Source organism: Leptopilina heterotoma, unplaced genomic scaffold (genome assembly GCF_015476425.1).
Source record: "Leptopilina heterotoma isolate Lh14 unplaced genomic scaffold, ASM1547642v1 Lhet_144, whole genome shotgun sequence".
Taxonomy (NCBI): Eukaryota; Metazoa; Arthropoda; class Insecta; order Hymenoptera; family Figitidae; genus Leptopilina; species Leptopilina heterotoma.
In genome coordinates, this window is record NW_025110862.1 from 1,127,366 (window position 1) to 1,144,270 (window position 16,905).

General features: G+C 20.8%; 1 protein-coding gene and 1 non-coding gene across 6 annotated transcripts in view; one reads left to right on the forward strand and one right to left on the reverse strand.

Moving 5' to 3' along the window:
- LOC122498264 overlaps nt 1-16,905 on the forward strand; it is a 191,129-nt gene that overhangs the window by 36,371 nt on the left and 137,853 nt on the right. The gene's annotated exons all lie outside the window — the stretch shown is intronic.
- Nucleotides 411-490, reverse strand: Trnal-uag. Its single transcript has one exon. It is a non-coding gene; the product is annotated as a tRNA-Leu (tRNA).

Genomic DNA, 16,905 nt, shown 5'->3' on the forward strand with positions numbered 1-16,905 from the left:
TTGAGTTGAGGGATTGATAATTTTTTTTATATTTTATATTATTAGTTTTGTTGATTATTTTTGAAGAAACAAATATTATTATTTAAAGAACAATTATAAATAATTTCTATTCTTACATTTTATGCTTTCAAGAAGCATAAATTATTCTAATCTTTTTATATTGGGAAATTGAAATAACTCGAGTTTTGAAATATTTATCAAGTATCGCGCTATATATAGATTATTATCTGTGTCAAGAAAAATTCTATATTTTTTATTCTATATTAAAATGTGACAATTTGTATATTTATAAATAATTTAAACAAGTTATATTATACTTTCAAAGGGGAAAAAATTAAAAATTTCTTATAAATGTTTGTGATTGTATTCAAATAAAAGAGTTTTTATTTTACAAGAAAAAAAAATAAATTTGACAGCGGTGGGATTCGAACCCACGCCCTTTCGGACTGGTGCCTAAAACCAGCGCCTTAGACCGCTCGGCCACGCTGCCTCGAAGGCAAAATTCGAAATAGTCATCTAAGAATGAATCAATGAAGATAGTGATCTTAATAGTTGTAAAAATTGTTATTAACAATAAAAAAAAAAAATTTACATGTTAAAAAAATTTTTTTTTATTGATAATTTTTTTATTTCTACTAAATTGACGTTGTTTTTCGTAGAAAATTTTTATTTTGTACTTAATTATTATAGTTTTTTTGTATTTTTTACTATTTTTGAAGAATTTATTAAGGAATTCGTTGTTTTTAATTAATAACATTTAGTTACTGTGATAAAATGTTTACTTAAATTTTTATTATTGTGTAAAAAATATAAATCACTTGTGCAATTATAATTATTTATAACAAAATATGTTAAGAACCATTTTTTACTAAATTTTAGCCTTGAGAGTATGATTTTAATCCCTAAAATTGAGTTAATCTGTAGTTAATTGTTTAAAAAATTATTTTTAATTTTTTTAAAGGCAGTACAATTTACTGTTAAATATTATTTTCAGAGTAAATTTTACTATTTCTAAAGTAAATTTTTCTAATTTTTCTAAAAAAATTTTCTTCAAAAATAGTAAAAGTTAGTCTTGTAAATAAAAATTTTGAAAGTTTAGTGGTAATTTTTACTATTTTTAGTGGAAGTTTTACCATCAGGTCCGAAATAAATTTTACTATTTTTCACTGAAATTTAAGTCCTAAAATTTATATGTAATTTTAAAATAAAAATAATTTTTTACTGAAGTTTAATTCCTAAAATTTTTACGTAATTTAAAAATAAAAATAATTTTTAATATAATTATTCAATAGAAATTATTATTCGTTTTCATTTTTTATTTTTGTTTTTAATAATAATACTAATATAAAATTTTTTCTTTTTGTTTCAGGTGAGTTAAAAAACATATTTCCTGTCGAGTTAATTTCGTAAGTAAATATAAATTAAAATAAATATTTATTAAATTAATAAAATTAATAAAATAAAATATTATTAGTAAAATATAATTATTGAATGCTCCAAAAAAATTTGCAATGTTCAAATGAATGAATAATTTTTTCAATGTAAATATTTCCAAAAAATAAAAATAAAAATTTGCATTAAAAATCTAAAACTTACAATCAATATTTTGAAAAATTTATAATATAAGTTTCGAATTCGAAAAAAAATAAATTTCCTTTATTTGAACTTCATATTTTTTTTCTTTTTTTTAACCAAAACATACAGACAGAGGTTAATTTTGACAGTATCAATCAAATAAATGAAATAAATAATTAAAAAATTCGGATTCGTTTATTTAACGAAAAGATCATCTCTAATTTTTTTTTATAGAGTTAATTAAATTGAATGAAAATATTGGAAAATAAATAAATTTATTATAAGCCTAGAAAACATATTATTTGTGGAAACATATTTTCCATTATAAATGTTTCATGAAGAAAATATTTAAAACTCACGAAAAAAAATAAAACTCTGATAATACTTTCATTGTTTTGCGTATAAAAAAAAATTTAAAGGAAATTTTTTCATATATAAAACGTTTGTAAATTTTTATTATCCATGAAAATGGGAGTTGAGAAAAAAGGAATACATAAATATAAAATTTTCTCACTTGAGGCGTTTTTTTTTTAACCAGATCAATAGTCCCATCTGACTGAACATCAGTGAGAAGTAGATTTTAGAAAACCAGTAGGTACATTATTATCGAGAGACTGCATCTGAAATGCACTCGGCAATTTTATAAATTACTTTACTTCTCAAAGTTTTTCTCTTTAATGAAAAAGAAATTTTTTTTTCACACTACTAATCAAGAAGTAGATTAATTGATTTTCTTTTCTTTGACTAAAAAATATATTTTTTAAATATATTTGAAAATGTGGTCATTTTCGCCACAGGGAGAAAATTCGGAAAATTTTTCCACTGGCAATGAAAATTTAATGAGGAATGTTTATGCTCCAAAAATTCGGAACGTTCATGAAATATTTTCAAAGATTACTAACTGCAATAAAAGTGGAAAAATTTTTCAGTTTAAAATTTTATCATTATAAATTTTTAATACAACGTGACGTTTGAATTTCAAAAATAAGTGAATAACTTTCTCTCCTCCGACTACGTTTAAAATTTTAAAGACATGAGAACAATTTTAGAATTTTAGAAAAGAGCGCAAAAATTTATCAACTCTCGTGAAAAAGGAACATTTTTCTTTTTCGTTAATGGTTAATTTTTCGGTTATTTAGAAATGTGAAAAAATTGAAAATAAACGTAGAGTGGAATAAATTATCTGAAAAAAAGAGAAATTAACAAGTAATCAACAATGGGGTACAAAAGAACTCGGCTCTTTCAACATTTGCTAATATTCTCGTTGGTTGCACGTGACAAAAACGTGTCAATGCTTATTATGTCTTCTCTGCTTATTTACGGTTGTATGCCTCCTCTGTCGGTTCAAATACTTGCTAGATGTTGGTAGTTAGTATGCGAAGGTCAAGTCAATTAGTGCAATTCTCTTGATATTAAAATCTCATTAAGTCGTCATAATTAGAGCCAGTTTTTGATGCATAAATAAAATCGTATATCTACACAAACAATTAGTCGACATTTTTATTTTAATTAATCCATTACATTCTCAAATCAAATTTTTATTATACAGTCTTTACTTCACATTATCACTTATCAATGTTTTTTAGTATTTATTATTTTTACTAGCAAAAGTTACGCTTTTTACTTTTTATTATTATTAAATTATAATTTTTTTTAGTAATTATTATTGTTATTAAAATCATTATGCAAATTACAAAATTTTATTTTTTAAATATCAATTTCAATTTTTTGAATAATTTCAGATTTAAGTTTTAAGAAAATTCACTTATTAACTATAACTAATTAGTATAATTTATTATTTTCAAAAATTTTAATAAAATTCTTCGCTATAGAGTTAAATTATTTTTATAAAAAAAAAATGCTTTGCTAAGGAATTCAATTATTTTCAATAAAATTTTAAGTAAACTGGAAAAAATTCAATTATTTTTATACGTAAAAATATCCTTCGCAAAATTTCAATTATTTTTAATACAATTTTAATAAAAAATTTTTCAAAAGAATTCGATTATTTTAAAAAATAATAAAATTCTTCGTAAGAATTCAATTATATTTTGAATACAATTTTAATTAAATTTCTCAAGAGAATTCAATTATTTTTGAAAATTCTTCTAAAGAATTTAATGCGACTTTTAAAAATTTTAGTAAATTTTGTCAATACAATTTATTCAATTATTTTCAAAAATTTTAATAAAATTACTCGAAATAATTCAATTATTTTCAATAATCTTTCATAAAATTCTTCTAAGGAATTCAATGCAACTTTTAAAAATTTTAATTTTTGTCAATAGAATTCAATTATTTTAAAAAATTTTTATAAATTGTTTTAAAACAGTTAAATTATTTTTAAAAACTTCAATAAATTTCTTCGCAAGAATTTAATTATTTTCATAAAATAAAAAAATTGTTCGTAGTAAAATCAATTATTTTTAATACTATTTTAAATAAAATGGAAGAAAATTAATTTTATTTCAAAAATTTTAATAAATTTCTTCACAAATATTTAAGTATTTTCATAAATATTTATCGCATATGAATTTAGTTATTTTAAAAAATAATAAAAGTTCTTCGCAAGAATTCATTAATTTGTAATAAAATTTAAATGAAATTTCTCAAAACCATTCAATTATTTTCAAAAATTTCAATAAAATTTTTCGCAATAATTCAATTATTTTCAATAAACTTTAATAAAAAATTACTAGAAAGAATTCAATTATTTTTAAAAATTCTTCTAAAGAATTGAATTACTTTTAAAAATCTTAATAATTTTTTTTCAAACCCATTCAATTATATTTTCAATAAAATTTTTTAAATAATTTCTCGAAAGAATTCAATTATTTAAAAAAATTTTAATAAAATTCTTTTCCAAGAATTTAATTATTTTCATAAAATAAAAAAATTGTTCGTAGTAAAATCAATTATTTTTAATACTATTTTAAATAAAATGTAAAAGAGTAATTTTTTTTCAAAATTTTTAATAAATTTCTTCACAAATATTTAAGTATTTTTATATATATTTATCGCATATGAATTCATATGTAATTTTTTTTCAAAATTTTTAATAAATTTCTTCACAAATATTTAAGTATTTTTATATATATTTATCGCATATGAATTCAGTTATTTTAAAAAATAATAAAGTTAAATGAATTCAATTATTTTCAAAAATTTTAATAAAATTCTTCGCAAGAATTCAATTATTTTGAATAAACTTTAATAAAGTTCTTCTAAAGAATTAAATTATTTAGTAGGATGAATTTTAATTATTTTCTATATACAATTTTAAATAAAATGGAAAAAATTAAATCATTTGTCAAAAATTGTAATAAATTTCTCCACAAATATTCAATTATTTTCATGAATAATTTTAATAAAATTCTATTCTAAAGTTCTGAAATTTTTTCTAGTTTTAATTAGAAATATAAATAATTATAAAATTATTTATAATTATAATAATATAATATAATTATATTTTTCTGTTCACTATGACAAACCAATCTTAGATTTTGAATCTAATCTTAGAGTTTCTTTTAAAAAAGTTTTTCAACTTTTTCTAAACAAAAATTCCCGAAAATTTGATTCAAATTTGCTATATTATAATTTATAGGCACTTGTTTCAAATAGCCACTAAATATATTATACTTATAGTGTATTCATGTTTATTATATAATTAATAAACACCCATTAATAATCATTCACATTGATAAATCATTCAAATAATTACGAAATTACTGTCACTAAATGCATATCAAATGAAAATAGATAAAGTTTAAATGACCATTACGAGAGTTTCGATTCATGCGGTAATTTCTGCGCGGATGTAATATCATTTTCTATGCCTCTCGATATATCTGTATTGCAATGAAAATTTCCCAATGGGAAATTCGGTCTATAACTCGATCAGAAATGCATGATAGGTTGGTATTGGAAATTCAATAGGAAATGCTTATGGACAAAGAAACATTAGAAAGGGCTCATTTATATTTCACTCATATAGAATCAATAGAACACATTTTTCACCCAAACTTATACAATTACACAATTTCTCTGAATCGTGAAAACGTGTAATAATAATTTATATACGTATATATATAGGTGTATATAATGGTTAAAATATTCGTGAACAATAAAATAATGTATATCATCCAATATATATAGTATATTACGTTCGTATTCAAAGGAACCACCTTTGTTTTATTGATAAATATAATTAACCGATGGTGAATTCAAACGAGGCTTTCGGGGGTTGTGGTAATCCATTAAAAAAATTTGTTTGCCTTTCTCGTAAATAAATTTGGTAATTTTTCTGGTAGGGGCGATATTTTTGCCAGAAAAAAAAGAAACAACGAGAAACTAATTTTTATTTAGGATTTTATGCTCCTAAAGATTTAAACGTTCAAATAATATAGAACAATATTTTTTTACTAATTCTAATTAGTGACTGACTTTTTGCTTTTGAATTAGTAAATTTTACTAATAAATTAGTAGAAATTACTATTTATTAGTAAAATAAATTGAATTTACAAATTGAATTTTCAAAAGCAAAAAGTCAGTCAGTAATTCAGATTATCTTGAAATTAATTCATTTTTGAATGTTCAAAATTTCAGGGACATGCGATTTTTACAGACAGAGATAATTTTACTGTGATAAACTTTTTTGTTTTATGAAAAATTGTCAAGACTTTGAAATTGTTGAAAAAAGTTTGAAAAAAAGTTAATGTTCTATTTTATTACATTTAATAAAGAAAAGAACAAAGAAAATTCAATTTCCTTCGAGTATAATAATCTTAGAAATGAATAGTAATTTCTTCTGGTATATTTGGATTATTTTTCCAATAAATAAATATCTATATCAGTATATCTATATATAAAATCTCTCGAGAGACGTTATATATTAAATTGTTTTTTTTTTTACAAGTATAATCACTTCATTTCGTAACAAATGCGCTATTAATTAAACTGTCGTTTTATATTCTATTTATTGAAATTTGAATTTTCATCGAAATTATCAAATAAATAATTGAACAGAAAAATTGTAGCTACTCTCTAAATCTCAATTAATTAAAAAATAAGTTAAAATCGAGGTTAAAATTAATATAGAAAAAATAATTAAATAAATTATAACTTATAAAATAGTTATCTTGACGTAACCTATAAAGGGGTTTTTTTTAAATAATATATTTAGTCATTATTAATTTATTATTTCATTTGAAAAATGCAAATATCGATTTACTGTTCATTTAGTTTTGAGGTTGAATAAAAAGAAGTTCTTTACGCCCTTTTGTTAAATTTCACTTTTGTTTTAAATGTTTTACTTTTTTTTAAAAAAAAAAAAAAAGTATATTCTTCTATTGACAATGAGGTGAATTTCATTTACTCTGAAAGGAATCCTCTTTTTTCGAGCGAATAAATACTCTTTTTGTATTAATTGCACGAAAAATTTTTAATCCTCTGCTTTTAAGAAAAAAATTCTTGTATTACAATATATTTTTTTTTTAATTTAAACAAAAATATATATTTTTTTTTTAATTTAAACAAAAATTTTTAAAAAATTATTAAAACTATTAATATAAAGTTTTTAATATAAAGTTATTAAATATAAAATTTAAGTATTTTATTGCAATTAGTAATTTATGAAAATATTTATAATAAAAAAAATTTCATTCATTTGAACGTTTAAATCTGTGAGTCACTAATTTTTGAAAATATGTTAACAGAAAGAAAATTCGTTTATTTGAACGTTAAAATTAAATAAAGAAAAAGTAATTGATAACTTGCGACTATTGTCAAAAAAATTATTTTTTGTGACAAATATTTTAAAATAAATAAATATAAATATAAATATTTTAAAACAACAAGAACAAATTTTATTTGATTCAAATAAACGATTATACTTGTCAATTATCAGATAAATATTTATTTTTAGCAGATAATTTTTATTTTCGTAAATTAAATATTTGCTTCAAGAATACTATACTGAAATTATTGATTTAAATACAATTTATTTGATTTAAATAAAAATTATTTGATTAAAAATAAATATTCTTTAATTCGAGTAAATATTGATTTGAACCAAATAAATATTTATATGACTCAAATAAATATTTTCTTGAATCATATAAATATTTATTTGTTTAACTAAATATTTATTTGATTAAAGAAAATATTTATTTGAGTCATAAATTTTTATTTGGTTCAAATCAATGTAATTCGAATAATTCAAGTTATTTAAATCAAATATATATTTTTTAAATCCAAATAAAAATTAGTCGAACCAAGTAAATATTTTTCAAATAATTTATTGAATTAATTGAATCAAATATTTTTGTTCAATATATATTAATTATAATAGACTAAAAACTAACTAATTATAATAAACTTTTATATAATTAACTATAAATTTTAAGAAAAGATTGCAACAGACAAAGATTTATCAAAATTGTCACTCTGAAAAAAAAATTATTTGATTCAAATAACCGATTACTTGTCTATTATGAAATAAATATTTACTTGAATCAAATAAATTTTATTCAAGTTAATTAAATTTTTAAAAATTATATTATTATTAAATAAATGGTATTTGAAGCAATAATTTCAGTATTTGAAGCAAATACCATTTAAAATTGACTTAAATAAAAATTATTTGTAAAATAAAAAAAAATAAAATAAAATGATTTATAATAAAAATTATTATTATGTATTATAAAAATTATTATTTTTAATATTTATTCGATTTAAGTAAATATTTATTCGATTCAAGTAAATATTTATTTGATCATTGACAAGTAATCGGTTATTGGAAATAAATAAATTTTTTTTCATTGTAATTTAGATTTTTATCCCATAAGACAGATTTTGCAATAAATTACATAGAAGTAAAAAATAAAAATCTTTAATAAGAATGCTTCTAAAAATTGAAGCGTGTAACTTATTTGAAGGAAAAAAAATGATGGCAATGTGTTGATTCACGTTAATATGTAAATTATACAACTCTAGTACGTGCTCTGCCATTGTTAGTATATCATTCGATATCAACAGATTGTGATAGTGTTTCGATTTGTTTTATCGTGTACATAAAATCCTTTTTAATATAGGAAAACACATGCATATCACTATATATATATACTAATAGGATCGTAAATTCCTCTGAATAATAATGCTCACCTTTGCATATATGTTTCGAGTGAACCAATATTTTTCTAATCGATTTTTATACACATAATGTCCAGTAAGTGCACTGAATACATAAATACTATACTCTTGAATAGCTTTTATAAATTCTCTTTTATAATTATGTAGGCAAAAAAAAGTTTTCCTCACTCTTTACAAAACTTTTCTTATATCATTTCTTATCAATTTAAATCGATTCACGAGGGTTTTATATAAAACGGAGAGAAAGATTAATTTCATTCTATGGCAACAGATGTTTAACTAATTATTTAACTTTTTGTATAATTAATGAAACGTCATTTCATTATCATAATTCATTTTTGTTTATGTGGCAAAAATTAAATAATTTTGAATCTTTTACTTTTTTGTAAGGAAATTTAATATTGTCGAAAATAATATCAATAAATATCAATAAAGTTTAGAAAAGCGTTTCTTTTTTTTTTCTTGAAAAAGTAATTAAAAAAGAGTAGTAAAATTCACGTACTGACAGTATATAGTGTAAGTTATAAATGTAAAAGTTGGCAGTAAAGATAACTCATCGTGTGCGCATTGAGATAGCATGTTAAGAAGTTACGAAGCCACAGTATAAAAGATAACTATACAAACCGATATTATCTTGCGAAAGAAACAATAGCTCAAATTTGATTTGTTTTTGTGTGCAATATAATAATCTGAAACTATTTTTAGGGTGAAAAAAGCGATAAAAGAGTAATTTGCTATCGGTTTACGATTATATTTATTCGCTAGTGTATAGAAAAATAAATAAAGCATAAATCAAAACTTTATTTCCTACACTCGGAAAAACAAAATTTATTATTTGGAATAACAAAATCAGAATGATCGCTTTTCATTAAAAAAAAAAACTCTCGGTCATGAAGAAAAACTCTCAAAATAATTTCGTGCCTCTTTTTTTTCTTAATTCTAATTATTTACTGGGTTGCCACAAAATTAAATATATAGGTATTAGAAAATAAAAACTTGAAATAAATTTTTTTTAAAATTTCCTTAAACTTTTTCAAACAAATTAATTCCAAAGAATTGTTAGTTGAAAGTATCAAAAATTTAGTTTTTCGAAGATTTTAATTTGAAACCTTTTAAAAAATCAATTATTTATAAAAATTGATATTATTTTTAACTTCTCCAAAAAGTGTAAGAATCTCAAATACATAAATAAATAAAATCCAATTATGTTTAGAGTTTTAAAATAAAATTCTTCTCTAAATTAAATATTTTCAATAATTAAAAATATAAACACATTAAAATTTCAACTATAATTTGAAAGGAATGTGAATTATTAACAGTTTTCAAAAAAGTAGGTTCTTTAAAATTTCTAATTAATTTCATTTAAAATTCAAAATTTCTAAAATAAGAGAAAATCTACAAAAAAATTTATCAAAATTTTTAAGAATAATTGAATTGTGATACTTTATTAAAATTGTATTAAAAATAATTGAATTCTTGCAAAGAATTTAAAATGACTGAAATTCTGACAAGAAATTTAGAAACAATTTTAATAATTATTGAATTCTTTGGAGAAATTTTATTGAATAAATAATTGAAATTCTGACACGAAGTTTATCAAAAATTTTAAACACAATTGAATTTTTTCGAGAAATTTTATTGAAAATAATTGAATTCCTGCGAAGAATTCAAAATAATTGAAATTCAGCAAAGAAATTTAAGAAAATATTTTAAAATAATTGAATTCTTTTGAGAAATTTTATTGAAAATAACTGAATTCATTGGGAAAATTCAAAATAATTGAAATTCTGCAAAGAAATTTATCAAAATTATTAAGAATAATTGAATCAGATATTTTATTAAAATTGTATTAAAAATAATTGAATTCTTGCAAAGAATTTAAAATAACTGACATTCTGACAAGAAATTTTTAAAATATTTAATAATTATTGAATTCTTTGGAGAAATTTTATTGAATAAATAATTGAAATTCTGATAAGAAATTTATCAAAAATTTTAATAACAATTAAATTCTATCGAGAAATTTTATTGAAAATAATCGAATTTTTGCGAATAATTCAAAATAATTGAAATTCAGCAATGAAATTTAAGAAAATATTTTAAAATAATTTAATTCTTCTGAGAAATTTTATTGAAAATAACTAAATTCATGCGAAAAATTTTAAATAAATGAAATTCTGCAAAGAAATTTATCAACATTTTTATAGGAATAATTGAATCTGATATTAATATGAAATTCTAGCAGGAAATTTATAAAAGATTTTAATAATTATTGAATTCTTTGGAGAAATTTTATTGAATATATAATTGGAATTCTGACATGAAGTTTATCAAAAATTTTAAGAACAATTGAATTCTTTCGAGAAATTTTATTGAAAATAATTTAATTCCTGCGAAGAATTCAAAATGATTGAAATTCAGCAAAGTAGTTTAAGAAAATATTTTAAAATAATTGAATTCTTTTGAGAAATTTTATTGAAAATAACTGAATTCATTGGGAAAATTCAAAATAATTGAAATTCTGCAAAGAAATTTATCAAAATTATTAAGAATAATTTATTGAATCAGATATTTTATTAAAATTGTATTAAAAATAATTGAATTCTTGCAAAGAATTTAAAATAACTGACATTCTAACAAGAAATTTATAAAAAAATTTAATAATTATTATTAAATTCTTTTAAGAAATTTTATCGTATAAATAATCGATATTCTGATAAGCAATTTATCAAAATTTTTAAGAACAATTGAATTCTTCGGAGAAATTTAATTCGAACAAAGTAATTTATCAAAATTGTTAAGAATTATTGAATTCTTTTGAGAATTTTTATTGAAAAAAATTAAAGTTTTTTATAACTTCTAATTAAATTCATTCAAAATTGAAGATTTATAAAAATTTAAAATTTAAATCTTTTGAAGTTCATCTAATTATGAAAATTGTAAATGCAACTCTTTTAAAATTCAATTAATTTTGAAATATTTAAGTAAAATCAATCATTAAAATTAATAATTTATAAATAATAGATAGTTCTTCAAGAATTAAATGATTTAAAAGGAGATTATTGTCAGAAATCGAAAAAATTGAAGGTTTTTTATTAGAATTCGTGGTAATTTAATAGTTTATAAGGCAAACAAAGAAGACACAAAAATTGAGAATTTTCTTATGAATTTTAAAAATTGAATTTTTTCCAACTCTTTTAATAAAAATCCCTGACTTTTTCCTGACCAATTCTTCTTTCTCTGACTTTTCTTTGACCTTTTGGCAACCCTGGTTTATTAATTTTGTAAATTTAAATTTTTTTTCTATAATTCCCCTCGAAATTTAAATTGGTAAAATATTGTAATAAATTAACGAGAAGTCGCACCACCTAATGATTTAGTAATCCTTTAACTATATATAGCAATTAGTGAAATTTTACTAATTATTAGTAGCATTTCATTAATTGAGATTTAGATTTGAGTAGGTTTATTATTATTCCTATCAATTTTGTTATTTTCATTTATTTATTTATTTTTTTCGGGAAAAGTATCAATTATATTCATCTGAATGGAAGTTATTTTTGAGGAAATAGCACTTTTTCACAGTGATACGTTGAAATTTACATGCATTCATAAATTTTTTACGACACACACACACACATGATATTTAGGAGAAAAGATCGTTATTTTTTTTCGCTTTGATAGAAAAATTTTGGTTAAACAAAAAAAAAGTTTTTTTTTTGTGAAATTTGGTTTGGTGCCAAGGGCCCTAAACGGTGAATGGTCTTTGTTCTCGAAGTGTATATATTGATGTATCACATCAAGATATGATGCGAATGATAAATGGAATTTTTGATTGAAACGTTACAAACAGACATCTCTCGCAACTGTTATCGAAATATACATTTAATTTAAACGTTGTGCATCGTTTTTCATATTTTTTAATTCTTTTTTTTTTTGTTCCTGTCAGATGAGCGCTAATCGTGTATTCATCCCCTTAATGAAGGTTGAGGAGCAAAGCTTAAATGTCAATGACTCGAAATGTAGAGTTGGTTGTAAAACACAACGATTTTAGTTAAGAGAGAATAGAGAAAGAGAGAATAGCGGGTGTGGACACGTGGCCACATTGCCGGCCGGGTCACGCGAGCTCGCGTGACTCGCTTCACCGCACATATAATTATCGTATCGATCCCGCCGCTGTTACCTCTGATTCTCCTGTATGTTGCAAAGCCGGCCGGTAAACTGGACGGCAAGGACGATTTCGAGGAGAATTTTTAGAGCTTTTCTTAAAAATAGAAATTTTTTTTTCTCAGACGCAGTTTTTTTGGATAATTGATCAGTAAACTATTTAATTGAATCAAAAAATTTTTATTTAATTTAAATAATCAAAGGTTCAGTAAATATTTACTTAGATCAAATCAATATTTAATGGATAGACCAGAAAAACATTTAATTGAATTCAAATATTTTATGTTTGATTTAAATAATTTTATTTCTAGTTGCATAATAAATTATAAATAATAATTACACTGAATAAAAATTAAATTGGTTCAAATAATCGATTACTTGTATATTGTCAAAGAAAAATTTACTTGAATCAAATAAGTATTTACTAGAATCAAATAAATATTTACTTGAATCAAAGAAATATTTACTAGAATCAAATAAATATTTACTTGACACAAATAAATATTTACTTGAGACAAATAAATATTTACTTGAGACAAATAAATATTTACTTGAATCAAATAAATATTTATTTTTGATCAAATAAATATTTAGGTACTCGAATCAAATAATTTTTATTTCAGTCAATTTTAAATTATATTTGCTTCAAATACTGAAATTATTGGTTCAAATATAATTTATTTAATGATAATTTTTAACAATTTATTTAACACTTGAATAAAATTTATTTGATTTAAGTAAATATTTATTTAGTTAGTTATATTTGAATTAAATAATTTTTTTTCATTGTGACAATTTTGATAAATCTTTGTCTGTTGCAATGTGAATTTTTCACAGGAATTACATTTCTTTTCAATAAAATTCTTAAAATTTCTCGATAGAATTCAACTGTTATTAAAATTTTTGATAAACTTCTTATCAGAATTTTAATTATTTATTCAAAAAAATTTTTTCGAAAGAATTCGATAATAATTATTAAAATTTTTTTATAAATTTCTTGTCAGAATTTCAAAAAAAAAAAAAAAAAAAAAAAAATTAAAAATTAAAAAAAAAAAAAAAAAAAAAAAAAAAAAAAAAAAAAATTAAAAAATTAATTAATTAATTAAAAAATTATTCTTAAAAATTTTGATAAATTTCTTTACAGAATTTCAATTATTTTCAAATTTTTGGAATGAATTCAGTTATTTTCAATAAAATTTCTTTAAATTCTTTTGTGAATTTCATTATTTTGAATTCTTCGCAAAAATTCGATTATTTTCAGTAAATTTCTCGATAAAATTCAATCATTATTAAAATTTTATATAAATTTTTTGTCAGAATATTAATTATTATAAATTTTTTGCAAGAATTCTATTATTTTCATTACAATTTTAATAAAATATCTGATTCAATTATTGTTAAAAATTTTGATAAATTTCTTTGCAGAATTTCATTTATTTAAAATTTTTCGAATGAATTTAGTTATTTTCAATAAAATTTCTCAGAAGAATTAAATTATTTAAAAATATTTTCCTTAATTTCTTTGCTGAATTTCAATTATTTTGAATTCTTCGCAGGAATTCAATTATTTTCAATAAAATTTCTCGACAGAATTCAATTGTTTTCAAAATTTTTATAAGCTTCTTATCAGAATTTCAATTATTTAATCAATAAAATTTCTTGAAAGAATTCAATAATTATTAAAAATTTTTATAAATTTTTTGTCAGAATTGCAGTTATTTTAAATTCTTTTGCAAGAATTCAATTATTTTCAATAAAATTTTAATAAAATATCAGATTCAATTATTCTTAAAAATTTTGGTAAATTTTTTGTATATTGTCTGTTGCAATCTTTTCTTAAAATTTATAGTTAATTATATGAAAGTTTATTATAATTAATTAGTTTTTAGTCTATTATAATTAATATATATTAAACAAAAATATTTGATTCAATTAATTCATTTAATTATTTGAAAAATATTTACTTGCTTCAAATAATGTTTATTTGGATCTAAAAAAATGTATATTTGATTCAAATAACTTGAATTATTTGAATTACATTGATTTGAACCAAATAAATATTTATATGACTCAAATAAATATTTTCTTGAATCATATAAATATATTTACTTGAACAAATAAATATTTAAATGACTCAAATAAATATTTTTGACTCAAATAAATATTTTCTTGAATCAAATAAATATTTACTTGAATTAAAAAATATTTATTCTTAAATCAAATAATTTCTATTTCAATCAAATAAATTGTATTTGAATCAAGAATTTCAGTATTACTTGAAGCTAATATTTAATTGACTAAAATAAAAATCATTTGCTAAAAATAAATATTTATTTAATAATTGACAAGTATAATCGTTTATTTGAATCAAATAAAATTTTTTCTCACTCGTTTATGAAAAAAAAATATTTGTCACAAAACAATAATTTGTTTAACAATATTCACAAGTTAATAGTTATAAATTACTTTTTCTTTATTTAATTTCAACGTTCAAATAGACGAATTTTGTTTCGTTTTTTATTTTATTTTATTTTTTTTAATTAGTGATTCACAAGTTGTAAACGTTCAATTGAATGAAATTTTTTTTATTAAAAATATTTTCATAAATCACTGGATTGCAACAAAAATTAAAAACTTGAATTTTATATTTAAAAAATGTATAGGTATTATAATTAATTTTTTTCTACATTAACGTGAAATTAGTGTAAGAAATATTTAATAATGTGGAAGAGAATTCAAATGGAAATTAAAAAGTAATGAAAAGTTCATTATTCATTTGAAAGTTGAAAATTTAAGAGACGTAATTACTCGAATCAAAGAAATATAATAAATTAAAATTTTGTTCCAAATATTTAAATTCAAAGGAAATAGGATCATTCGCTTGTAAGTTATGAGCGGTAATTCAAGATTCAAACAAGAAATGCATAAATTTTACGAACAACGTGGAAATTTAAAGGAGTTTTCTTTTTCGAGATCACTGAATCCAAAAATTATTTATGCGAATTTCAAAATTTAAAGTGTTACAGAAAATTTATGTATACAATAATTTTTGTATAATAATAAATTAAAATAATAATAATAATAATAATAATAATAATAATAATAATATAATATATATAATATATATGTTACCGGTAAAACCCGAAGTCCAGGCATTTTGCGAAATGCCTAGGCAAATCGGGAAATACCTAAAAGTGGCCAGGAAATTCGAGTTTTACCTAGAAATTTTAGGCATTTCTCAAATTGCCTAGGTATTTCGCGAAATACCTAGTCATTTCGCGAAATGCCCAAGTCGATTTAGGCAAAATGAAAAGTTGATCATTTGTAAGCTGCGCATACTAATGTAAACAGATTGTTTACAAAATTATTAGTCTATTACACTGTTCGACAAAATATTGCTACAAGAATACGTCTCAATTTTGAGAAAAACGGGGTCAAAGTATCAAAATATGCCATTTTTAGCACTTTTTGAAGCACTATAAAAAAGAACGCGATGTGATAGAAAGCTCAAATATGTCTTAAATAAGAGCTCGAACCCTCAACTTTAACATCCAAAAGCAAAAAGCCAAGTAGAAATAACTTAAAATTGTGGGGAACAACTTTTTATTAATTTACCCTATATGATCGCTAACTAAAATAATAGCTGATGGGCGCGCACGCGGTAAAAAGTTGTTCACCACAATTTAACTCATTTAAGACATATTTGAGCTTTCTATCACGTCGCGTTCTTTTTTTTATAGTGCTTCAAAAAGTGCTAAAAATGGGATATTTTGACACTTGGACCCCGTTTTTCTCAAAATTGAGACGTGATGGGACAATTTAACTTACAGATTCGTAATCTACGGCGAAAATCCCGTAAGTTTGACATGCTGCAACAAATAACCAGCAAAAAATATATGTTCACAATTAAGGTTTCAATAAATTTTTCAATTTGCCTAAATCGACTTCGGCATTTCGCGAAATGCCTAGGAAATTTACGAAAATGCCTAGGCAATTCGGAAAATACCTAAAAAT